The sequence below is a fragment of the Falco peregrinus genome, chromosome 4 (assembly GCF_023634155.1).
Source record: "Falco peregrinus isolate bFalPer1 chromosome 4, bFalPer1.pri, whole genome shotgun sequence".
In the NCBI taxonomy this organism is placed as follows: Eukaryota; Metazoa; Chordata; class Aves; order Falconiformes; family Falconidae; genus Falco; species Falco peregrinus.
The window spans coordinates 3,070,033-3,095,367 of NC_073724.1; the positions used below are offsets into that span (position 1 = coordinate 3,070,033).

At 42.5% G+C, this 25,335-nt stretch overlaps 1 long non-coding RNA gene across 1 annotated transcript in view; it reads left to right on the plus strand.

Annotated features, from left to right (window-relative positions):
• LOC114012186 (uncharacterized) overlaps positions 1–25,335 on the plus strand; it is a 256,763-nt gene that overhangs the window by 213,249 nt on the left and 18,179 nt on the right. The window lies entirely within an intron of this gene.

Genomic DNA, 25,335 nt, shown 5'->3' on the forward strand with positions numbered 1-25,335 from the left:
TCCTTTAGGAAACAGAGTGTGTGCTTGTTACCCGTTCTCCACCCATAGACCTGAAGTAAGATACCTCAAGAGGAATTGGCCCTGGAGAAAAATTCTGCAGTGAGGAAGAAGGATTGTGATAAGGAAGGGGCTGTAAGTTGTGAGTGTACATTAAGTGAAGCATGGCAAATAAAAGCGTACTGCTAGCAATTTGGTTGAAGGCAGCAGAACTAAACTTGGTGTAAATGTTAGGCAGGTGTCCAGACTTATTAAATTACCCAGGAATGATGTCCATTGAGAGGGGGTTAAAGCCATCTTATCAGAAACACAAAAGTTGAAAAAAAAAAAAAAAAAAAAATTGCTAGAGTTGTTGGTTGTTTTGACTTTCTGATTTTGTTGCAGTGGTGTCCCCAAACCCACATTTTGATCAAGTAGAATCAGTTCTTTTCTTTCTTTTAATTACTTCACTGATGTTATTTGTGGGCAGAGGCTCTTTGTTGCTGAGAGCTAGAAAACATTGTAATCACATACTACCAAGTCACCATCTTTCCATAAACGAATTACCCAAGTGCCCACATGGCCGCCATTGCCAAATCTGTGCCCTGAGTTAATATCTTGTTAAGCTCAGTGCTGTCGGGCACTGCTGACTGGTGTCTCTGGGTTTCACTGAATGTTTTCAAACACTGGCAGCATAAGAGCAATGAGAAAGTACAAGCAGCAAAAGGTTTGTCAGCAGCCAATGTAGGTGAGATGTCCAGAGACTAATGCTAGAGCTCTTCTGTGATGGTTAAAATTTATGGTTGGGTATACTTGATGTCCTTGGAGAAGGAACGATGGGGCAGACCAGGTGCTTTTTAAGTTATGTGAATATTCTTTCTTTGGATTTTTTGCCTCCTTTAGTGTCATAAAAATGAAAAAACCCCCACTCGTTGCTGTAAGTGATTACAGGTTCATGCTGCAGGGGTTGGTACTTGTGTTACGCAAGGCACAGCCAGAGTTCGCAGAATCATCATAGAACTAAACCATGCCACTAAGCACCATATCTCTGCATGTTTGTAAACAACTCCAGGGATGGGGATTCAACCAAGTCCCTGGGCAGCCTGTGACAGTGCTTGACCACCCTTCTGATGAAGAAAATGTTCTTAATATCCAACCTAAACCTCCCCTGATGCAACTTGGGGCTCCTTCCTCTTGACCTGTCACTTGTTATCTGGGAGCAGAGACCGACCCCCCCCTCGCTACCACCCGCTGTCAGGCGGCTGTAGGGAGCGATCAGGTCCCCCCCGAGCCCCCTCCTCCCCATGCTGAGCACCCCCAGCCGTGTGCCCCAGCCCCTTCCCCAGCCCCCTGCCCGGCTCTGGACACGCTCCAGCCCCCCTACGTCCCTCTGGGCCTGAGGGGCCCGAAACTGAACCCAGGGCTCGAGGTGCGGCCCCACCAGCGCCGAGCACAGGGGCACGGGCACTGCCCTGGCCCTGCTGGCCACACCGTTTCGGATCCGAGCCAGGGTGCTGTTGGCCTCCTGGGCCACCTGGGCACACTGGGGGCTCATGTCCAGCCGGCTGCTGACCAGCACCCCCGGGCCCTTTCCATGGGGCAGCTTTGAGCCGCTCTGCCCCCAGCCCGCAGCGCTGTGGGGCTGCTGTGACCCACGGGCAGGACCCGGCACTTGGCCATGTTGAACCTCACACAACTGGCCTTGGTCCATCCGCCCAGCCTGCCCAGACCCCCCGCAGAGCCTCCTGCCCCCAGCACGTCAGCACTCCCCCCAGCCTGGTGCCAGCTGCAAACTTACTGAGGGTGCGCTCAATCCTCTCGTCCAAATCATTGATAAAGATATTAAACAAAACAATATATTCCAGGAGATTTGAGAATGAGTGTTAAAAAATCAGAAACATTGCTGAAGTACTTCTTTTACTATGGCAGATAGACCAGCTGATGGAAGGGGTTTGGGGTTGCCAATCCACTTTAATATCCCAAGGAAATGCTAGACAAAAAAATGACTGATTTAGATCTGCATGTTGTCCCTAGTCACTTCAGTGTCTGAGCTGTAGAGTAGGAGAAAGCTGAGCAAGTTCTTAAAATTGCAAGTGTAATCAGAGATAAGGAAAAAAACAATAGTCAATAAAGTGTTCTACTGAAATCCTTTTCCCTCTCACAGCATCCAACATCCTCTGCACGTATCTCTGCAGCCACCTCCCTCTCTCTGAACACCATATGTCTTATGTTTCCTACAAGCTGTATTTTTGTGCTACATTTCAGATAAGTAGCCAGGAAGATTAGGAAGTACAGAAAAAATAATCAAAACCTGTACTTATTAAAAAAACTGGGGCACTTTTGTCTTCTGTTTCTGCGAGAGCAAGTAGTAGCCTAAAGACTTTGAATATCTGGTTTTCTAAGAGGCAATATCTTCAAAGGGATGGGTTCGTGTTACTAATATCTTCTTCTGTCTCTCAGTGCGGAGAGCATTCCTGGGAGAAAGGGAGTTGTATGTCTGTATTGTAGGTGCCGAAATAGCTGGTGATACTGGCACTTGGGTATGAATTTTAGCAACTCTAATGTGTGTTGGGGTTTAAAATTTCCTTAGCTGTCTTTGTAATAAAGACACTAAAGCAGGGTGGCGGAGGGGAGCTGTTTGTTTTAGCTTCTCTCCAAAGATTCACACTAAACGTAGAGCAGAATGACTTAATGTCAGTTGAAAGTGCAATGCATGAGCAGGAGTACCAGTATCTGTGTGGTTTTCAACCTCCTTGTACGAGATGTGGTGTCCTACATACCTACTCAGCTTCCAGATTTGGGATTCCGGAAGAATACAGTGCTTGCACCATGATATGTGATGATGTGATGAGATCAAATGGACTTTACAGGAGTCTTTTTTTTTTTTTTTTTTTTTTTACTTTTATTTATTTTTTTATTTTCATTTTGAGGCAACAACCCAAGGACTAATGGTTCTCTATGGCAGAGAAAGGCTTTTCTCTGGGGAGATTTTATTACTCGTGCAGGTTGCTAGCACACGTGAACTGAACTGGGAAAGTGGTTCGGTGGCCAGTGGCAGGTCTAGTTCTGGTGACTCCGAGTCCATTGGTAGGGGTTTGTTATGTCACAGTTAATAAAGATTTGAGTGCAAACAGAAACATTTCTCATGTTGGGACACTCAGCACTTCTCTATCCTCTGTGAATTCCCTGAGGCTTGGTATGGATTGAGGTCACTCTGTAACATACTCAGTGCAGGCAACAGATGGCCTTTCATTTCTACCTAGCTACCTGTTTTCAGTGATTTCATAGAAAATTTGACATCCAGAATGTTGAGACCTTCTTCAAAGACATTCACTCTACCTCCACTGTTGCTGAAATTAGCTTAGAAGTTACTTAGTTGGATAAGAGACAGATAAAAGCACACACACATTCACATGCAGAGTGAGCTTGATCAAAATAGGCCAAAAGCGAACACTAGTCTTAGCTTTTTCTAGTCAATGTGTACCTAGAATTCTGTGATATCTTAGATTATGAAACACAGATTTCTAACATAAATTGGAGCTCTTCTGTTTCAAAAAGTAATCTTACAAACAGCTTCATGGGATACCTGGAATACCATGGGATACAAAATTTTAAATAGTCATCCAGAACTTGTATTTCCCCCCCATTAAAATTCTTTATTCTTTCCTTGATTTAATGGATAAGTCTATCTTTTTTTCTCCCCACACCCCATTCATTTTAAACACTTTCTGATGTTTTAAAAATTGCAGGTAGTTTGCACACTCCAGGCTGAGATCCTCTGGTTTAGAGGTCAGGTTGTTGACCCCAGGCTGTGCTCGTTCTTTAGCGTTGACAGGAATAACGGTGGAAACTCACTGTCAAAGGAGCTTCCAACACCTGTGAAACCAGATCTGTGCTATGGGACGGTGGCCTGATATATTAAGAGCATAATTGAAAATCGGAAGGAAAGAGGACAATGTGGCTTATGCTTCTACCATATTAGTGTTAAGATAATTCTTAATAGGCTTATAAATGCAAACATTAAATAAATCACCATTTCTAAAGCATTGCTTTTTGGCAATTAAAAAAAGCAAGCAATATGTACTAATCTTAAATGAGCTGATATTCCAAATTGCTCCTGTAAAAATATTGCATTAAGAAAGCTATTTTCAAGTGTTATCATATGCATAGACATTCTCAGATTAAAATCTAAGCAAGTTTTAAGGAATGAAAGTTGACTGTCTTTTGCTCAAGACTATCTGAAGCTTCATCTTTTTGTTTAAAGAAAACCAAACCCAGCCCTACTCTTACCCCTCTGCTCATTTTTTTTCTTTTTCATTTTAGCTAGTATCAGGAATCAGAAATTGGAAAACAAATCTTACTTTCAGTCTTCTGATAAACGACTAGCCTAAAGAGACTTTGAGTTCTTCAGGAAGTCAGGTACAATCCTGATGACCTATTTTGAGAAGATTTGGTGGAAGAGAAGAAAGCCTGCCTAATCTTTGTTCAGTGCAGCTCATTCACGGGCTCCTGTGGTGGTTTTGATTGAACCCTGGCTGCTTTGGCTATTATCACTGCAAAAACAGATAGGATTTTAAGAGTACACAAACTACGCAGTAGACAATTATCTCAAGTCCATTTTAAAAGCCACAAAACTGTACCTGTCCTTGGGTGCAGACCTAAAGGGAAAGGATATTCTTGTGAACTGGGATCCAGTCAAAGCAGCTGAGACAGGGCTTGTTTTGCAGTCAAATAAAATCCTTATACCTTTCTGTACCTATCTTTTTCACTGTGCTCTGAGCTGGTTTGGCTTGCAAAACCTTATCTAAACAGTAAGGCCTGCCTTTCAGGGAATAGTATATGTAGTACCAGAGAGGATTAATTAATGCTCCTTGCTAATCTGACTGTTCCTCTTAACACGGAGTAAGGTAAGAGGCTTTCTGAAAGGATAGTTGTTTTTCCTTCATGTCAGCAACCTGTCTTAATTAGGTTCAGGGGATGTCAAACCCCAAAAAACTTGACAGATGCTTTTCCAGAGCTTGCCTGTATCACTTTTGTTATCTCTGCTGCTATGGATTCAGACATGATAAAGAAAAGCAGGACTTGTGCTGGAAGTATACGTGCCACATAGGGGAAAACTTCTATCATGTGAGGTAGAATAAAGCACTTGTAAACCAAGCTCCAGTTCTGGTCCCTCTTATTGAGGGCCTGGGAGCTATTTAACTTGGGTTAAGTTGCAGCCAGAGATGAGTGGACTTATGCAGGTAGCCTGTCTCACTGGAGCTGGTGAATCTCTCCACCAGGTTGGAGGATGACAGGCAACAGCAGCCACTACCCTGTTTGAGTGGTGGATTTATTACTGCCAGTACCAGTCTTGCTCTGTGGGTCTCCTTGTAAGTGGGAGGCACAGCCTTGCTTTCTGCCCTGCTTTCCCACACCTGTTTGGTTTCATCTGGGTGCTCCATAGGTCCCCCCTGGAAAGGGGAATAGGAACCGGAGTAAGACCGTGAGCTGCAGAAGCACGAGGCGGGAGCCCCCTGTTACTCCCCTTCTGTCCTTGCGCAGCAGTACCGTGCCGAGCATGCTCTGCGCGCCGCTTGCTGTTTGTCCAGAGAGTATAATTGTGCTCGTTTATTTGTGGCTCAGGTACAGCTTCCCACAGGTAAAGTAGCTTGCTCCGAAGAGAGGTTTTGTCTGCTGCCAGACCAAATGATGTTGATAGCTCTGATCAGGAAGCCCTCTGGGAGGCAAATGAAATTTTCTTCAGAGTATGAGAAGACTGTATTGTAGTCAAGATTGTCAAGTGCTTCTACATAGTGGTTTCCAAAACAGAACAGGCTTTTTATTAAACTGTAAAGTGAATAACTCTTTCTGCAGAACTGGAAGATGTTGACTTTCTAATAGTCATCACTGTGTGTTGTAATTGGAGATACAGAATTCCACCAGTCTGGGCTTTTCCTTCCACTCCCAACAGCACTTTCTTGCTTTGAGGTAACAGGATTTTGTGAATCCTTGGACAAAGACCAGGTGTCACATGTGCATTCACTTGGGTTTGTTAAAATTTTGCAGAATTTCACCCACAGAATCCAGTTCTCTCTTCTGGTAAGCCAGTGGCTCTTCGGGAGAAGGATGGCTATGGTGTGTGCTCTGTTATTTAAGCTGAAGATACAGACTTATGTATGAAGTTTGTTTGGCAGGGTTGTGGGAACGAAACAGGTAATAAAACTAGGAGTCAAACATTTCAGTGTAGATTAATGCTATGGAAATAAATTCAATATTCATCATTATCCGTAGAGCATCTCCAGAGGTTTTTACAGGAATGTCGCAGCAAATCTATTCTGCTCTTAAGAAAAGAGAGACCATACTCACAGATGAGCTAATTTATATTAATACCTAGCATAACAGAAGTGACTTCACAAGATCTTTAGGCGTTAACGTCTAAAATTTGTTAAAGAGTACATACTTTATTACCTTATCTCATTTACTAAGAGTCAGTTCTCATCTATTTGCAAATTTTGCAGGCTTACAAAGCCTAAAGGTCTATTTTCAAAATAGTACATCTTGCTAAACTGTTCCCCTACAAAAGATTAATTATTTTAAGGTTTTTAGCATACAAAACAAGAAAACTTCAATACTGATAGGCTGGGGATTTTTGCTGCTTACATTTACATATGTAAATTTCCCTAGGTAACAAAAATCTGTTCAAGTTTTAAATTCTCAGTGCTAATGCTAACAATAGCTACATTCACTACAGTGTGATTACACTGGACAGGCTTAGCATCTACAAAAACCACTTGGGTCTATTATGTGGTTTCATAAATACAAATTACTTGTGATAGAATTTGTCAGTGAATTGTACAGTAGAAATAGGTTCGGTATCAGCATCAGGACTGCATTGCATTCCTTGCTCTCATACACTCCAAATGCCACCATGCTGCAACTCAGAACCTCCACGTGCTTATTTCCTTAAATATCAGAGAACGTAAACCTTGTAAGAGCGTAAGAATGGCTGTCCTGTGTCTGAATAGTCATTGAGCTTAACACCTTCTCTTCAAACAAGACAATGGAGAATGCTCTTTCTGGTGTCCGTATTGAAAATGAGAAGTGATCCAAAGGAATCACTCTTAAGTCTTGCAGTAGTGACATCCTGCAGAGCAGGAAACCTGCAGCCCCCATCAGCATTCTGCCTAAACGTGACAGTAAGGTACCTCGGCCTGTGAGGATGGAGCTGGTAAAATTGCATGAGAATTACAAAGTAAGGCTTGTTGGATACAGATCATAAACTGGAGGAATACTGCTGTAGTAACAGTTTTGTATCGCTAATATTCTTACCAACAGAAGGTGTGGAAGAGAATCACGTGGGCTTGTTTCCTATACAAAGGATGTTTTCCAGAAGCATGCTTGCAGCTCCTTAATGTGTACCTGGATTTTTAATCTAGCAAGAAGATGACAAGAGGAGTGTAGCTGCCAGCAACGCAGGGTGGGTTGTGGCTGCAGATCCCTGAGTATGTGTTTGTGCATTTTGGTAGGGCTGTGCCTCTGGGACCCCACTAACTGCTGCCCTACCTGCCTCGTTTGACCATGGGGTGTCTGCATGAGTTCCAGTTGCACCTAATGTCACAATCCTGCAGTGTAAAAAGGACTTTAGGAGCTATACTTTGTTTGTTTTTAAGATGTCTGTGCACAACTAGAACAACAAAAAAAATGTGTTCAGCTGCATTTATTGAAACTGTTCAAGTGCTAGGGAAACATGGGAAAGCAGTTTCCAAACATCCTTAAACATCAAATTTTGGACAGTTCATTCGAACACCCATGAGATGAGATGCTGGACTTCATTTCACCCTCCAGGAAATGGCTCAGCAGTCTGTAGGAGGCGGGGGACACACTAATGAATGTGCCTGGAGCATTTTATAGGAAATGAGCACTGCAATAATAAATACTAGGGGAATTTTGTTTAAAGGAAGCTACAATCTCTATTTTTCTGAATGAAATTGGTTACTGACCTCCGATTAGATGTTTTACAAGTTACAACAACAACAAATAGTTTGCTGTTTAAAGTGGGTGGCTGCCATTTTTGTTTAGTTGTTTTACGAAGAGCACCTGGTGAAGATACATTTACAGACAGGTAATGATGTTAGTATCAAACCTATCAGAAGTAATTGCAGTCCAGCAATCAGATTATTTGAAGCAGGATAATTAAACTAGTATGCAGTGTTTTGCCAAGATTTATCCCCTTCTGTAAATCTACTCATGTCAGCTCTGTAGGCTTTCAGATGATTCTGAAAGATTTAGGAATCTCCAAAGATATCAGCTCATGAGTGGTTGTAGCTTAGCCCAGGTAGACATGGTGGGGATACTTAGAACTTCCTTATAATGCTGCTGTTATACACATTTGGATTGTTGGACTATTTGGGGTGGGGGAGTGTGTGTGTGTGTATTTTGTTTCGTTGTTTGTTGGTGGTTTTTTTTTTTCTTTTCCATTTGGATTGTTGTAGGCACTGAGATGTGTGTATTGTACTCTTCTGAAGTGTTTGCATCTTTGTGTAGAGAGCCTGGATACTTAGATCAGCCGTATGATATCCTAGTACATTTGTTAAATTGTACCCACTGTGGATCAAGTCTTTGGTTTTCCAGCTGCCTCCTCTGTAAAGATTTTTATCTGTCAGTAAGAATAGTATCACTTCTGTACTCTAGACTCCCCTGCCAAATGAAGGGGAGAACTGATACCAGTAAAGATAAAAATATTGTCAGATTTTTAAATGTCTCAATGAGGACTACAAAAATAAGAATCTTTGTAGAAAGCAGGGCTGCTTATCCCCAGGGTGTCTGAGCATTCTTAGAATCCATGTGCCTTTCTTGCCTATCCATATGTTGTATCACATGTAGCTCACAAGCCCTTCAAGCGCACCTCCTGTTCTGGGGGTGACAGCCCAGCTCTGCTGATACAGGGATGCTGGGGGTGTTTGAGCCCCTCGGTGTGCGAGGGGGAGAGCTGGAGGGCTGCTGGTGCCGAGGCTAGAGCTGCAGTGACATGCTAGACCCAACTCCACCCGGCAGTGGAGGTGGGGGACTTCTAGGAGACCATCATTGTCTCCACCGTGACCCACTGACTCCTCAGTCCCCATCATCTTTGATCATATCATTTTGATATGAGCTGAGGGTCTGGTATTTCTCAGCCAAATGAACGTTTCGGTTGGCTGTTTGTGGGATCAGGAAAGGTCCTCTTTTTTTATACCTCAAAATATTAAACAAAATCTACTACACCTAGAAGTCAGGTTTTGTATTCGAGGTTTCTGAAGAGGAATTTTTTTTTTTTTTTTTTTTTTTTACCAAATAAATAAAGTACTTGGTAGCATTGCCCTTTACAGGGACACTGTGCCCTAATCATTTCTTCTGGTCAGTGACAGCAAACATATCATGCCTGGGGCAGCCTCTGTTGCACGATACATGCAGTCATAGAGCAAGCAGTCCCTGAAGAGAGCACCCTTGCAGGTTTTAGTTTGACCCCAGCCACAAGCAGAGTCTCTGGGTAAAACCAAAAATGTATATTGCATTCACTGCACTAAGTTAACCTGAAGAAGAGTATTAAAAAAGTTAAGAATGAAATAGTGCATGCAAAGGTGAACAGTTCAGAGAACAATCCCTACTTGAGAAACAGCTTCTAAATAGCAGGCAGAGAACGAAGCACATAAATTACCTATGTGCCAAACTACCTGAAAATAATTTGGATACTCACTGAAGCAAAGTATTGTATCCAATGGTTCACTGCTAGGGCAGATCCATCTGCTTTCATTTCACTTTATTTCTATCCCCTGTAAGAAAATCAACATACTTTTGCTACCCTAGTCTACAGTCCATAAAACCAGAACTATCAAAATTCCTTCTGTCTTGAATGGAGGTCTGAACACGTACTGTTTTTATTAGGAAGTGCTTTATTTTTATGTGATTACTTCATCTGAAGGAGGGTAGGAATAAGTAGCTCAGACTTGGGTTACAAGATCAAAACCATTGACTTAACCTTTTGGTTTCAGTTTGCTATCAGATGCCAAACTGCAAAGCCGGCGGATAGTATTATTTAACTTAACTGTAAGAGCTTATGGGATGTCTGCTGTTAGAGCTGAAACACTGAGAGTTGTGAGGTTTTTAACTTTACCTAGGGCCTTAGTCTAAATACGGATTTGGAAACTGCTGTCCCTGTATAGCACATGCATATCTGACTTGTCCAGCGGTGATGTGCAGACACCAAACAGAAATGGGAAATGGGGCAGGTTTGGGGACGAGGGTATCGGCAGGTGAGAAAAACAAACAAAAAGTGGTCAGAAAAGGCCAGGCTGTGTAAAGAAAATCACTGGCTCATTAGACTTTTTTCTTAGATACCGTTACAGTATTGATTCAATCTATAACGTATGATAAGATCAGAGCCCTGTTTACTTTTGGTAATTGCTGATCACTTGGGCCTCTTTGCAAGAGCAAGGTGCTATGTAATGGCTTTATGGGCATAATCTTGGGAATAGAGTGAAACTGGATTAAGAAGCTTCTTTAAAATGTTACGATAAAACCAGAGATCATTAAAAGTCGTGCCAGAATAGCTAAAATCACTGAGCTCTCATGCAAGGTTCATGTCCTTGTTCTTCCCGATTCAGAACAGGAATTTATGGTTGGATCTCATATGCAAGCTGAGAATTTCAAGAGCCGCAGTTGGTGCATTCTCTTTCTATTACCGTGTATTCCATGTATTCTTGTAAAGTTTGCCATCAGCTGTCTTTGGCAGAGTCCGTGAGCCATGAAGATATTTTAAAGTAAGCTAAGTAATTGATGATTGTTTAAAAAAACATTACACTACACACTCTGTATTAAACAAATGAGAAAGTTTTACACAGAAGTAAAATGCCACATTGGCTAAGTTCTGCTCCTCTGGAAGGCAATAGGAATTGTACCTCTGCTTTCAGCAGGAACAGGGAGAAAATGTCTTACAGTGAGTTTATTAGACAGATATGTAGGTAGGTGCTGTACGCTGGCAGACTGTTAAAGCCAGCCTTCATGACTTAGCAAAGGCAATTCTATTCATGGGATTCAGGCTTCAACAGCTGCAATAGGCAGAGCACATAGGGATTTTCAGATTCATCTGCATTGTTTGATGCCTAGACACCTCTGGAAATCTAGCCTCACAAGCAAAAGTGGGAAAAAAAATCCTGACTACAGGCAGAACAAAGCCCTATTTTGATATGACCTACACAAACTTTTAAGTGTGGCAGTGTCACAGCAATAAATTTCAGTGTTTCACTGTTTCCTTGGCTAGGACTGAGGCACAAACACTTTAAATCCAGGCTAGGTCCAGGAACCTCTATTTTATCTTTTTTTATCTTCTTTTTTTTTTTTTTTTTAATTTTTTTTTCAAATTTCATGAAACTTCTGTTTTTAGTCAACAGTGAATTGTAAAATCCTGCATGTAAAAGTATCATTTTTCTGGAGTAAATATTGTCAATCTAAGGTCTGTGTAATCATTTGAGGGTTGGAAACTCCAGATTGGGAAGGAAGGGGGTAGTACTTTAGAGGGCAGGTAGCTTTTTATGCAGTTGACAGCTGTCGGAGTGACTGAGACACTAATAATGTTACAGGTGATCTCTGCTGGAGTAGATTATTGAGCATCACAAAGCTAAGACGACTGGAATCTCATCATAAATGTACTTTCTCTCGTAGCTATTGGCATGCCATACGTGGTAGAGTAGGGAACGTTACGCTCGCCTCTAATTCAGTGAGAGTCACAACAGATAAATTGGAGGTCAAAAAGGCCTTTTGGGAGAGCTCTTGCTGAAAAGGGGTTATATAAATGTAAAGCAGTAGTATTATTATTTATGAGAAGATCGAGTCAAATGTCATCTTGGATGCATTTCATCAATCTGAGATTAGACTTGGGCCTGTAGCTCAGCAGCAGCTCAGTGATACAAACTGGTAGGGGATGTTTTACCAGGCTAAACAGAAACTCAGATGAAATAGCAAGCGCTTCTTTACAACAACCCTCCCATTCAGTGATATTTCTGACGTTTGGCATTTGGAGCAGCAGATGGGGTGGCACAGAGCTTTTCCACCAGGGCAAGAAACGACGTGCAGTCTCCAGCCCATTGCAGAAGTGTTTAATTTAGATCACGTAAAGATTTTTGCTGCATGATAGAACTGCGGAAACAGATATCAATATTTTATTAAATCCGTGAATTACAGCTGTATAGATATGTTAGGAACACTGACAAACCCATTGCCAACATGTGTAGCATATTCTGTCCTTGGGGGAACCTTTATTATTCAGTGAGCTGTTATCCCCCAGGAAAAAGAGGGATGTCTGCTCACCCCCACCGCCTTCTCCCTGCTCACTGGCTGTCTGTGTGCACACACGTATGAATAGCATAGGAAAAAGAAAGATGGAATGAAGCCTTCTCCCTCTAAGTGTCCCACTAAGACTAGGCAGACATACCTCTAGCCCACAGAAATATATATTTTTAAAATTAACTTCTGAAATCAAAACAGCTACCTTACCCCTTTTGCATTTTCTCTTCATTGGCTTTAATTAAGTTTACCTAAGAAGCTTGTGAGGCCAGATAACCTTGTTACAGGAAAGAAAAAGATTACACCCTATGGGGTAGTTCCTACTAGCCTGGCCATCATTTATAAAGCCAGGATTTAATATCCTTTAAGCTTTTCTGTTTGCAGACTCATTTTATTTAAACTGCATTTGTATAAACTGCTCAGCAGATTACAGAAGCGGCTCTATAGCCTTAATTTCAGTGTCACTTTCCAGCTGTTTTGGTCAGGCTTCATGCCTGGATTTAATGTATTTGTGCACTAAAATGAAAATATATCTCAATGATAAATCCTCTCCAAAGCAGAGGGAAATAGCAGTAAATAACATCTGTTGAAATCAAATGAAAATAAAAACAAAAGCCCACAGGAAAACCAGATATAGTAGGGAGCTTAAAAGCAAACTGATTATAGAGTTCAGGCTTAAAAAGAGGGATCCAAATCCTTAAAATTATCCATAGGTAGGGGATGGGGAATTTGTGACCTACCACTTGTATAGATTTGTCAGTTCCAGATGTACAGGGGATCAGTTATTAAAAGACATGTTGCACTTCTGGGACTGAACCAAGGCTCCTTGAATTAATCCAAGGGATCTGTAAGTTCATTACAGATATTCATGACAGCCACTGATTATCCCAGAAATAAATTCATGCAATGATATGCTCTTGAAATTGAAACAGCAGGGAAAGGCAGAGAGATCTCCCTTTCAGCCATCTCTTTAAAATAATAAATCCAGGTATCCCAGCTGTTCCATTTTGGTCATCTTTATATGCCCAGAGCTAAGCACCTAAATATCTGCTCTCTCTTTTATGTACTTATTTATTTTATTTCCTCAGAAGCTCTGATACTCTCCACCCAAGATTAGGCGAGCACAATCTGAAATCAGCTATAAAATCAGATGTAAGTCTTCTTAACGCAGGTAGCTGTTGTCATCTGCATTTGAACACTGGTTTAGTTCAGTGCGTTGAAGCCACAGGCTCTGTATCGGCTCGAATCGGTGTTTCCGTCCACCTGGCACTTCCAGTTTTGCAAGGCGAAATACTAGGCAGCCTGGCCGTGTCAGTCCTGCAGTATTTGGAGGACTGTAATTTACTTGTGTGCTAATGAAGAATGATAAGGAAGAACTTGGTCCTGCATCTTCCCAAGACACATTTTAATTTTTTTCTCTTATACATCAAACCACATAGAGGAGGGTCAGAGGAATACCGTAAGTTTCATAAGTTTCCTCTTGCATTTAAATGGAATTTTGCTCTGGCTTTACCTTCCAAGTTATGGACATACCATTTATCACATTTTACCCAGGCAAATGAGAGAAACACTTTAATCTTGCCCTTTCCTGGTATATACACCATGGACATCTGACGGTACTTCCACACTTAAGACAGCGTATAAGTGACCTCCTTCGAGTATACAGGGCTGGAATATTTCATAGCTCTTGTTTCATTGTGATTTTTATGGAGATGTGGAAGAAAATAGCATCCTCACAGCTGAATCTGGTGCCCAGATGCTATGGCATGTTCCACAGGATTGTTCCAACTTGCAATATGGATTTTGCCTGTGGAAGCTTAAATCTAGTGTAGTTTGTGGATGGAGGCACGGTAAGAGGTAATAACCAAGTCAAACAAGGACCTAACTCTCACCAGCTCAGAGAAAGGATATGTGCATTCACACAACTTTGGGAAATTACAGAAATGTGAAATAAGGTGTAGATGTTAGAAAATCCATTCTATGTTACTTAAAATCTAGAGAGTATCTGCTTCAAAGAGGATAATTAAAGCAAGTATGACTTAATCCAGAACAAAGGTAGTATATGGTGACTTTGAACGCATTGCAGAAATATAGTGAACTGTAGTTTCATTTAAACCATCGAAGAATGTATTCCCTGAAAGAAGTGAATTTCTTCTGGTGTTTTGTTTGGGTTTGGGTTTTTTAATGAAAACTGTTCCTTCCTTGTTTACACAGAGTTAGAGGTGGGGACTAAAAATAATAATCAAAACCACCTGCATTGACCTATTAGTTTGCTAAATCCCAGCTCAGTCCCTGGAAAAAAAAATTTAAAAAAAATCTCATTTGCTCTTTCCTCTATAATTTTTAGTATTTTGTTCCAGCAGTTCTGTGTGTTGCAAGCAAAGTAATTTCCACCATATCCCCAGGAGACCATTCCACAGTCTAACAAACCTCATTCTAGGATGCTGAGATTTTTTTAAAAATTGTATTCCAATTGATGTTTTAGAATAGCATGTAGTATCTCAACTAAAATGAAAAATATGCAGAAGTCTCTAAGCAAAAATCTGCTCAAAAAAGAATGCAAGTCCTTGACTGGAGATGTGTATATGCAAGACATACAGTATGCAGAGGAGATACAAGGATGAAAGTAATAATCCCTTCATAAATATCCTTCACAGAGAGAAAAAAATAATAGTGTAACGGAGAAATTCAATGTTATTTCTTTTGATATGCTGTTCTTACCTGATACTGCACCCAGAGAAACAATCTGCAGAAATCTGGTGTGCCTCCCACCGGCACAGGACGGGTATTTGTGGCAGAGCCGTCCAGCCCCCGTCCTTGTCCTGGGAACCAAGAGCTGCAGCCAGCCTGCAGCCTGCCCTGACACAGGGACCGCAGCAGCGTGGAGCCCAGCTACAGAAACCTCTGCGGCTCATGTGTCAAATCCCTTAAAAATGAGCGTGATTGATCTGAGATTAACTCTTCTTTATGTTTCCTCTTGCTTTGCTTTCTCCCCAAAGAACAATTCACATATGAACTGCATAAAGGTGACAGACTACTGGTTTGGGGTGTATTCACTGCTGGAGAGGCGAAAGTAAAATGAAGAGCACAGTTAACAGGAAAAAATTTCTCCTGAGAACAGTACTTCTTCTTTAATAGTCTGCCAGCCCAAACAAATATAAAAACGTCAGGAGCTTTTTAAGGAGATTATAAATTTGTTATTCCACCAAGAAATTACTCAAACAAGTGGTTTCAGCAGTCACTCACAGAAACTGTACAAAATGTCCAAAACCACAAGGCACATGCTACCCCCATGTCCCAACAGCTCTGAAAGCAAGCTGTGAAAGTGCTTGTATCCCACTGGCAAAAACTCCCTCTGGATGACCAAGACCAGAGATCGCTTTAGCAAAGGCTAAACAGAGACAGCAGCCAAGCAATACTAAAAAGAGAATCCGTTAATATTTGTTGATGATACATGTTAACTTATAGGAATCCTGTTTTCTGATTTTGCTGAGGAAATGTAGTAAGAAATCTCATATTTATGAAGTTTGGTATAAGAAACCTAAAGTCCATCAGTCTTCTGAACTTCTCTGAATGCATTGTGTAGCCATGCTGTAAAACCCTTGAATCATCCGTTTATGTTGCAGTCCTGACTCAGCATTTCTGTAATATAAATGGTGAATTTGAAGATTCAGCAAAGGAGGCTGGAAAGCAGAAATTAGAGGTCCAGGGAAATATGGATCCTAAGCAGCACCCACCCATGAATTTGACTTTTTTTAAACTGAAGACATAAAATATTTTGCCAGGTTTTGGTTGGATTTTTTTGTTGTGGGTTTTTTTGTTTGTTTGTTTTGGTTTTGTTTGGTTTGTTGTTTTTTTTTTTAACAGAAGTATTTCTGTTGTGATTACAGTGATGCTCTACCCTTTCCAAGCCAGACAGGGTCCATGTGCAGGTCGCATATCTTGGTGCACAGTTCCGTTTGTCCCTGTCCTGCTCTGGCCCTGGGCTGCATCACCTCACCCGTTGCCTGTGCTCATGCATTCAGAGCAGGGCCAGGCAGAAGCTGAAAGGTGGAGAGGAGAGGGAGAAAGGATAAAGATCTTAAAGGGATCTAGGTGGACCAGCCTTGGGCTGGCTCCTAGGTGCAGTACCAGTTTGGAAACAAACCAATATATTACGTATTTCTGAATGGAGGAAGCTCTTCACATGATGTTTGGTTGCTCTGATGTGTTTGTGGATTGAAAAGGACAGCTAGGAGGTTACCAGCTGCCAGCACTGAAGTCTGTGCTGCTCACCTAACTTCTGTCTCTCGAACAAAGAAAACTCATCAGACCAGAGTGACACATGTGCTTGTATGTACCCACCTGACTTCCTTGTAACCCCTAGAGAGACGCAGGGGGCAAATCTTCGTAAGCTGCTCCCTAGTCCTTCAGAGGTATGGGCAGGAGATACCGGTTTGCTAGCAAGTAATCTGTGCTGATCCAAGGGAGTTGAGATTCCCAGTGGACTGATCAGCAAGGCTCTGAAATGCCTGGAGAGGATGAAGCAGCTGGTTTTCTTCTCAACTTCTGACAAACCCAGTGGCACAGCCTAACTTCATATTATCGCATGGGAAAGATGGGAGGCACCTTTCCAGCTGGGCAATGGAGCATCATGAAGGAGAACCTGAGCGCTCTCGAGGAAGCTGGTGTCTTTGTGCAGAGCAGAACAGGCCAGAGATTTCTGGTTGGACGCGGGAGCAGCACAGCAACGTGCCAAGTGGATCAGCCCAACTCCTCAGCAGAGCTTGCTGCATTTTCCAGTTTCAGGAGTTAATTTGCTTGGTGTGAATTCAGCAATAGCTCACCGTACCCACTGCGCTCGTTAGAAACTCTCCTTGATCAGTGTTTGGAGGACAGTATATTTTTATTTCTTCTAAAATGCATTATATGGATGTTACATTTGAACATTCTTTCAGCAAATGAGGAAGGTCCATCTAGGGAAGGCGTGACTACTGGTACTTACTTAAAATAGCTTTCCAATGTTAATTCCTACGTTTGTACTACTTTCATTTTTCTGTGTGTTCATTAAGTATTTGTTTCGGTAGAGATGCATTTAGACAAACATTTTCTTCCCTTGCTGATTATCCCCAGCACCACCTTCTGGTATTGTGTTGTAGGAAAGGGTTTGTAGGGCTACCCTATGAACCGTGTCACTGGAAAGATCCAGGATTTTAAAAGAAAGACAAAGGAGGAGGCAGCTAGTCCATCTCCCAGAATGGTGGGCAAGGGGGGGCAGCAAGCCTCTGCTGCAGGTGGGTAGGACCTTCCACCAGCAGAAAGGTTGTGGTTGTGGTCCCTTCACCACAAAAGAAAGCTTATGTGGCAGCTCATCCCAGAGAGCTGTGGATTCTCCAGTACAAGTGAGGCTTAAACTGGGATGTAAGAAGTTGAAGACTACAAGTGTTCCACAGTTTCCCCTGTTACTCGTGCCACTCATCCCAGCTAACAAGGAACAAGTAGGAACAGCTTCATGCTCCGAAGTCCTTTACCTTAACCTGGGCAGCTTGCCGGCATCAACATGGATCAACCTGATCCATATTTCCTGGAGAGGGAAAAATTCCCACGTGGTTGTGTACATCCATAGTTCCAAAACATTTTTGGTTTTGGCTTTGCACAGCAGGAGATTTGCTACTTACACTGGGTTAGAAGCCTTCAGCTGTAGCGTGGGGCTAGGAGGAAAGATGATGATTAATGTGTAACCACCTCCTGTATCCTCCTTGCTCTGCTTTAGATGTCTGTCCAGCAAACAGCACACTGTTCCATGGAACAGCCCGATAACGAGCCTCTTACACAGCACATAGCCATTACTGGGGGCTGATCCCAGTCCATCGTGCTCTCAAAATTAGCACTAATTACTTGACAACTTGACAGACCCTTAGGATGAAGGTATGGTTCAAGGTGAACACATGCAAGGCAGAGAACCCAGTATCCCATCAGGCTCAGGAGATGCCCTGTGGAATTTGCTTTGCTGCTGACACAAGACATGCCTCAAGGGGCACAGGACAGCAGTCAGCGTGCGGAGTGGAAGGCGGCGGTGCTGCCGCGCTCTGCTTCACGGCTCCCAAGTACTTCTGTCAGAGGAGAACAGTAAAGGTAACCAGACCCCTGGGGATTCCGTTCCCTGTGGGCGCCTGGCCTGATACGGGCAGTGCTTTGCAGGCTGGCAGGAGGAGCAGACGCCCGGCCGCGGTCAGTGGGAGGCACTGGATGCAGAAGGCGCTGTTTCCACAGGCAGGTCCACGCGGGCAGCCAAACACCGCCCTGTGCAAACAGCTGCCCAGAGGACAAGAAGGGGCTTGAACTCACCAAGCTTCAGAAATCCTATACTCCACCATGGTGTGTGCAGCATGAACTGGCTCTACCCATAATTGTTCTGCCTGTTGGGTGTTAATAATTCTTTTTGCGTCCCAATCAAAGAAAGCAAATACAAGAGTGATCTGTATTAACAGCTGCTGCAGTCGGTGACGGTGATGCTGCAGGCAGCATCTAGCTGTCCTGACACATTCTTTTACGTAGGTCCAGGCCTGTGGAATTTCTCAGCTGAACTAACAATAAACACTGTGGGCAGTAGATAGCAGTCCTTCCAACGAAATAAAAAAGCTCTGCATCTGTGACCTGTGGTATTCAAATATGATTCATTTATTCAATTATTTTTTAATTGAAGTCTCCCTGGATAGCTTTACCGACATCTTCAAGGCAGGAAGCTGTGCACTGGCTGCAGTTCTCATTGGCGAGTAAGATGTGTGCATGGCCATAGTAGCTGAAGGAGCAAGGTAAGGAGCAGGGAAGCTCCTGCAGCAATGCACGCGGGCGGGCGCCTCCGGCTTGGGCAAGGGCAGAGTTTGCTGTTTCAGTCATCTGGATTTATGGTGCGTGTTCGCATTAAGGAAATAAGGATTCATATATTTTAAGCGCTAGTTTGTGTTGCTTTTTCTTCCACAGAATCCACAATTTATTTTTTTCCTGAATTTCCCAGCACCACATATTCTCTAGTTCTTTGCCTTGAGAATTGTTTTGAATCTCTTATTCTGACTCATTTTGTCTTACTGAAAAAACTCTCTTTTTTTTTTTTTTTTGGGGGGGGGGAAGCTGGGAGGAATTGGAAGATAAAAGTCAGAATTATACAGAAAAGCAGTCTTGCTAAAAAATAACATAAGGTGGGTTGGGAAATGTGTAATAGCTTCACGGATTGTTGCTCTTACCACAGAACAACTTTTTCTATGCCACAGCTTAAAAAGCCATCTGCCTTGCCAGGGTCTCATCAAGGATTAATTATTAAATTATGAAGAAAATCTTCCCTAAAACAAACTGTTGACACATGTGGCACAAGTTAAAGGGCTCCAGAGCCCAAAGTTTCCCTGCTTTCAGCATAAGTTGGTTGCCAAATGTGTCATCATCTTTCACCTCTCTAGGTCCATCACAAATTCAGTACCCTTTCTAATTGCCTTCTCCAGCGTTTGCATTTTATGTATGTCTGTCTCCATCTTTTTGTCTTCTCCCTGACTGCTTGGAAGAGATATAAGACCTTTGAAATGGGGCTGTTCATTATATTTTGACATAGTATCCTTCTTAACCTCCTGTCCTTACCTACTGATTAGTGCTGCTGGGAACTATTAAACACTTGCAGCAACCTGCTTCTGAGCTGGCTGCGTTTCAGGGCGGAGAGAAGTTGCACTTTAATATCGCGCTGGAACTGAGGGTCTCTGGGTAAAGCGAAAAAAAGATTTAATGGGAAGCTCTCCTGGTTTAGTGGCTCTTCATACCACTTCCTTTGTCATGTGAGAGCGTGGGTTTGAACGCTGGGATGCTCTCTGAGGGGAACAGGGACAAGAAGAGGTGCATCTGAGAGGTATTCACAGCTCCAAAGACTATTATTTGGTAATCATAAAAAGTCAGTGCTAGCACTTGTAACTACAATGAGTTTTTAATATAACAACTAATACCTTAACAAAGAGCAGGGGAGAGAATAAGAGGTTGGGAGAAGGAGAAAAATGACCTGGAAGCATAAGGGTGTTGGTAGGTTGTTTTCATAATTTAATTTATCTACTATTAGAAGAGCCAGCTCTACTAGAGTTAAGGCCAGGAGTGTCACGTTTAACACCATAGAGACGTACTGCTCAGCCGGGCTGGTGGTCCATCCTGCCCAGCGCCCTTTGGCAGTGGCAATAGAGTGGTTATTCTGGGGAAGGTCACGAGACTGGTCACCCCCTGTGGTCAGTCCCTTGCCACCTTGGTACTGCCGCAGCCTCCAGGGCTGTTGTGTGTGTTAGAGGGTACATCCCTGCCTAGGCCTTTTTCTGTCTGTTTATAGACCTCTGGTCTATAGCTTGTCTGAACCTGCTTCTGCAGCCTGCTTTGACAGCAGGCACTAGAAGTTTGCTCCTTGCTGTGTAAGGAAGTACTTTTCAATCTGTTTTAACCCAGTCTCAAGGTCTCGCTTGAGCGCTCCCTACTCCTACAGTTGCAGGATCTCATGAACAACAGTTCTGCATGCAGCTTATCCACTGCCTGAATGATCTAATCAACCTTAATATTATTCCCTTTAGTCTCTCTTTTCTTTCCTTTTTTTTTTTTTTTAATTCAGACTGAAGAGTTTCTACCTTTTTAGTCTTCTGTTCCATCCCCTCAATAATTTTAGTTGCCTTTCTTTGTACCTGAAAGAACATACCATTATCCAGAATCCAAAATATTCTGTGGTTTGTTTGGGGGTTTTTGAATAAGCAAATGGATCTGTTCAAACTTCAGATGTCTCTTCAGATATTTGCTGGTGCAGTATCAGACTGCTGTTTTTGTTGAATCTTGGCTCTATTGAAAGCTCTAGGCAAAGGACTTGGTATCATATTTTTCCCTGTGTGTTTTCTAGTACTAAGCTATTGAGCAGCACCTGAAAAAAAATAATTCACATAAATTAGAAAGGTGTGTCTACTGTTCTTTTTGGCAAATGTCACTAAAACTTTGTGATATGTGTAGTCTATACTTCTCTTGTATATCCAAGCATTTAATAGTTTTCATGCCTCCACATGCAGATGGAAACTCTATTTCTACTCATGCTTATCAGTTCTAGGTAAGTTTCTGGGTACACTTGACTTGTCTGCCATGAGCAATATACCTTAAGGTAAATGTAGGACCTCATAGATTGCTTAAAGGCATTTCTTGAAAGTTCTGTCTGACACTTTTGTATTATCCCTTTATCCACCATTTGATATTTTCCTACTCCTTCACATTACCATTCATTTTTTCCGCATTAGTAGTTTCAGCAGCCAGTACACATATAGACTCTTCCACTTGCCCAATTTACAATTCCCCTAAATCTTTGTATAGTTCCTTCCTCTGCAGATGGAGACATACCGACCTGTAAGTCACGGATCTATCTGCATTCTTTCTTCAGTCAATTTTCCTCAGGTTGGGTTATTCCTTTAAATTTGGCTTTCTATCTAGGGAACTTTAAACTGCACATCAGGTTTTTGCAATCTCTCTGTGTTCTGTTGTTTGTTCCAATCTTAGAATATCATCTATATGAACTCTAGTGTCTTTGCTGTCATCAAAAATTTATTCTCTTCTTGTTTTGAAATACTTCAGGCACAAGGTGTGAGCCAAAAGATATTTTGGGTAAACAGAGTCTTAGTAATGGCAGTTAAAAGTCTACAGACATTAATAATTTTTTGCAGAAAAATACCTGCTATTTCCCTTTCCCCAGTGTGACATGTCCAGAAAGTGTTCCCTTTCAACAGCCTAGCTGTCCTACCTGGGCCCTTAGCAACCCCTGCCCAGTGTACCTGCCATACTGGTGTGAGTGGTGGTGTGTAAGGCACAGTTATGATGGTCCTGGTCTCTGCTTATCTAAAATTCTTACTTTTGGGGGGTTTCCTTCGAGTAGACAGCCTGATCTGTTTAACAGCAAAACACAGCAGAAAAAGCAGATATTTCATTTAAAGTACCCAGTGCAACTCTCGGTATATTGTAGGAGCTGTAAAGATACTTAAAAAGAATAAATGATGTATCATTTATGACTCATATAGGGTAGCTCTTCTACTTCCTCTTATCCCATTAAGAGGAGCAAGGGACACCGATGATAAACCTGCTGGAAGTGGAGAGGAGGAAGGCTGCAGATGCTCTCTGACTGTATCTCATATTCCACCACCAGACAGTGGTGCTGTACTGGTTGATGCTGGGAAGGTGCAGACGCTCCAAAGTTTGTCTTGCAGACACAGGCTGCTTGCTGTCCCAGTGCCAGCGCCCACTGTGGCATGTCCCCTCACCAGATCAGAGACTAGAAACACCTTATTACTAAGGGGACCATTGCCAACAGCATGTGCACACCCATGTATGTGCACACAGCCCCTCACAGACATGCACGCGTACGCTTCAATCCCTGCTTGTGGCTGGAGATGAAGGACCTGATGATGCCACACCAGTTTACACCAGTGCATGGTTTTAGCCAGTTTGTCTGAATTCCTAGCACTAATATAAAAAAAAAAATAATAATCCCAAAACATTAAAAGCAAAACAACCACAACAACAAAACCACCACCAAAAACTAAAGCAAACCATCCCAACCCCCTTTCTGTTACTTGTGAAGGTAGTGTTGGGTTTTGGTGTTTTGTTTTTGTTTTTTCCCTCCCAGATTCTCCACTAGCCTTCATAGCTCAGTGGAGGCTTTGGAAAGACAGAGACAATGTTCTTAAAGTGTTTTCCAGGAAAACTCTTTCCCCCTTCCCCCAACTTTTTCACTGGCAGAGATCATCTGCAACATGGTGTAAGGAAAAGAGAACAAACATAGAGACTCATTGAAGTGCCTTGTAGATGATCTAGCCCGGCTGATGCAGCTCGGCGCTCTGAGCTGCCTAACCATGGACCCCTGCCTGCCCCCCGACATGGGACATGCCTGTGAGTGCCTGGGCATGGAGAGGGGTACGTGGGCAGGCTACGGTTAAAATAAAAAAAAAAAAAAAGAGAGAGAGAGAAAAAAGAAAAAACAAACCAAAAGTCCTGCATAAAATGAAGAAAGCTTCAATTTCACTCTGTTCCCCTACCATTTCTCCAGCAAAATTAATACTTTGTGCATCTTCTTTTGGTAATTCTCCACCTGGCTCTTCTGTATCTCACAGACCTGGTCCCTGTCTGCTTTTATAGAGGCGCTCAGGAAAATGTGGTGGTGGTTGGTGCTGTAGATAATTGCTGAACATTTGCTCCTTTGCAGAGATAGAGTTATCAGCAGAGGTAGTATTCTCGGGTGTTCTTCCAGCCTTTGGAAAATAGTTGTTACTGTAATCTGTAGGCAATTTTCCCTCTAATGCCATAGGCAAGTGCTTCTCTCTTCATGGCCGTTTACCAGTTCTCTGCCAGATTAATAGGAGAACGGTTCACTCAGTGACAATCTGAAACTTTAAAACACCCTCAAATGCCTCAGTACAGACCAAATAAAATAGTTTGTTTTCTGTGAATGATTAGTCCCTCTCATATCTTCCTTGCTCCATTGCTTTCAAAATGCTGATCTCGGGGTGTGTTTATTTGCTTGTGCCAGCCTGTTTATAGCTACTGTATCCCTTTGGTGGGAGCTTACTGTATCTTTCTCATTTGCAGTAATCACTGAATTTCCATGATCTATAATCATAATAATAAGTCAGTTGAGAGATGTTTTTCAGAAAACTAATTTCAGTTTCTAGGCCTGGGCTGTCACCTCCACTTCTGTCATGTTATGCAAGATGAAGCAAAATGAACCCAGTGCTGGGCAGGCGTGTGTGAAGGAGCAGGGCTGAAGGGAGGAGAACCCATCGCAGCACGTTTCCGAAGAACAGAGCTACTCAGCTGTACTGCAGCTCGCTTAGTCTTTGTAATGGTTTACGTGCTTTTTATTAAACGGTTGAAGCATCGTTATTCTCAGGCCTTTTCAGGCCTTCTAGGTGGCCATAAAGCAGCTTTAAGACCAGCATAGCTCACTTAAGTGAACTTCGATGCGTGACACCCAGGTACAAGACGTATGCTGCAGTGCCTCCCTAGCAGCCAAAGGAGCAGGGGACGAGGAGGGGAGGTGGGAGCCCCCTCCCCCGCCACACGGCTTCTCGCTGAAGAAAAAGCATAAATGCTGCATCTAACCCTGAGGCACTTGCCCAGCAGTTTTCAGTTCAAGAATTGATCGACTCTGGTGCTATAACTGAGCATACCCTTAGGTAGTAGCATAGACATAATTTTATTTTTTATTTTTTTTAGCCATTACTGAAAGAACTAGGAAGAGAATAGATCAAGTCAGCCAATTTTTTACTGATCCTGTAAATAAGCCTTATTTAAATACAAGAGGATGTTGTACACAAATAGTGGCTATGCACAGATACAAAGGCATCACCAATTTGAAAGATTAGTTCTGCAACAAATAATTTATATTAAGAAGTGTGACACAGAAACTTAAAATCATGGAAAATTTTGGACTGCTAAGGACCTCTGGAGGTCAGTTAGTCCAGCCCCTGGCTCAAACTGGGTCCAGCTAGAATAGGACCTTGGTTCGGTACCTGAACCGACTGAGTTTTGAGCATCTCCAAATTTGGAGATTCCCCAACTTCTCTGGACACCTGTCCCACGTCCCTCCTATAGTGAAAAATTAGAATTTCACATGTCATGTCCCAACATGTGCCCTTTCCACTGTGTACCTGCAGTAAAAGTCTGGCTCTATCTACTGTATGCTGTACTCTGCAGCTAAGCAGATAGTTGAAGACAGAAAGCTTGAAGACAGATAGCAGAGAAGACCTGAAAAGAGGTGATAGTGATCCTAGAAATCACACAGTAAAGTTTTCAAACTGTCTAGCTGCGGTTTTGGAGTGACTGAGTGCTGGCAGGCAGACAAAGCTTGGAAAGATTTGGAAATACGATGACCTTTCACATGAAGGATCTCAATTTGCAGATGTGCTATGGAAACAATAAATCAATGCTTAGTGTCCATTCTCTTTCTTTTGACTCAAAACAGATTTCGGAGTCTCGGAGTTGTGGGGTTTGGATATCATCTGTAAATGAGGGATAGACTGACCTCACTGAGCATGGGATAGT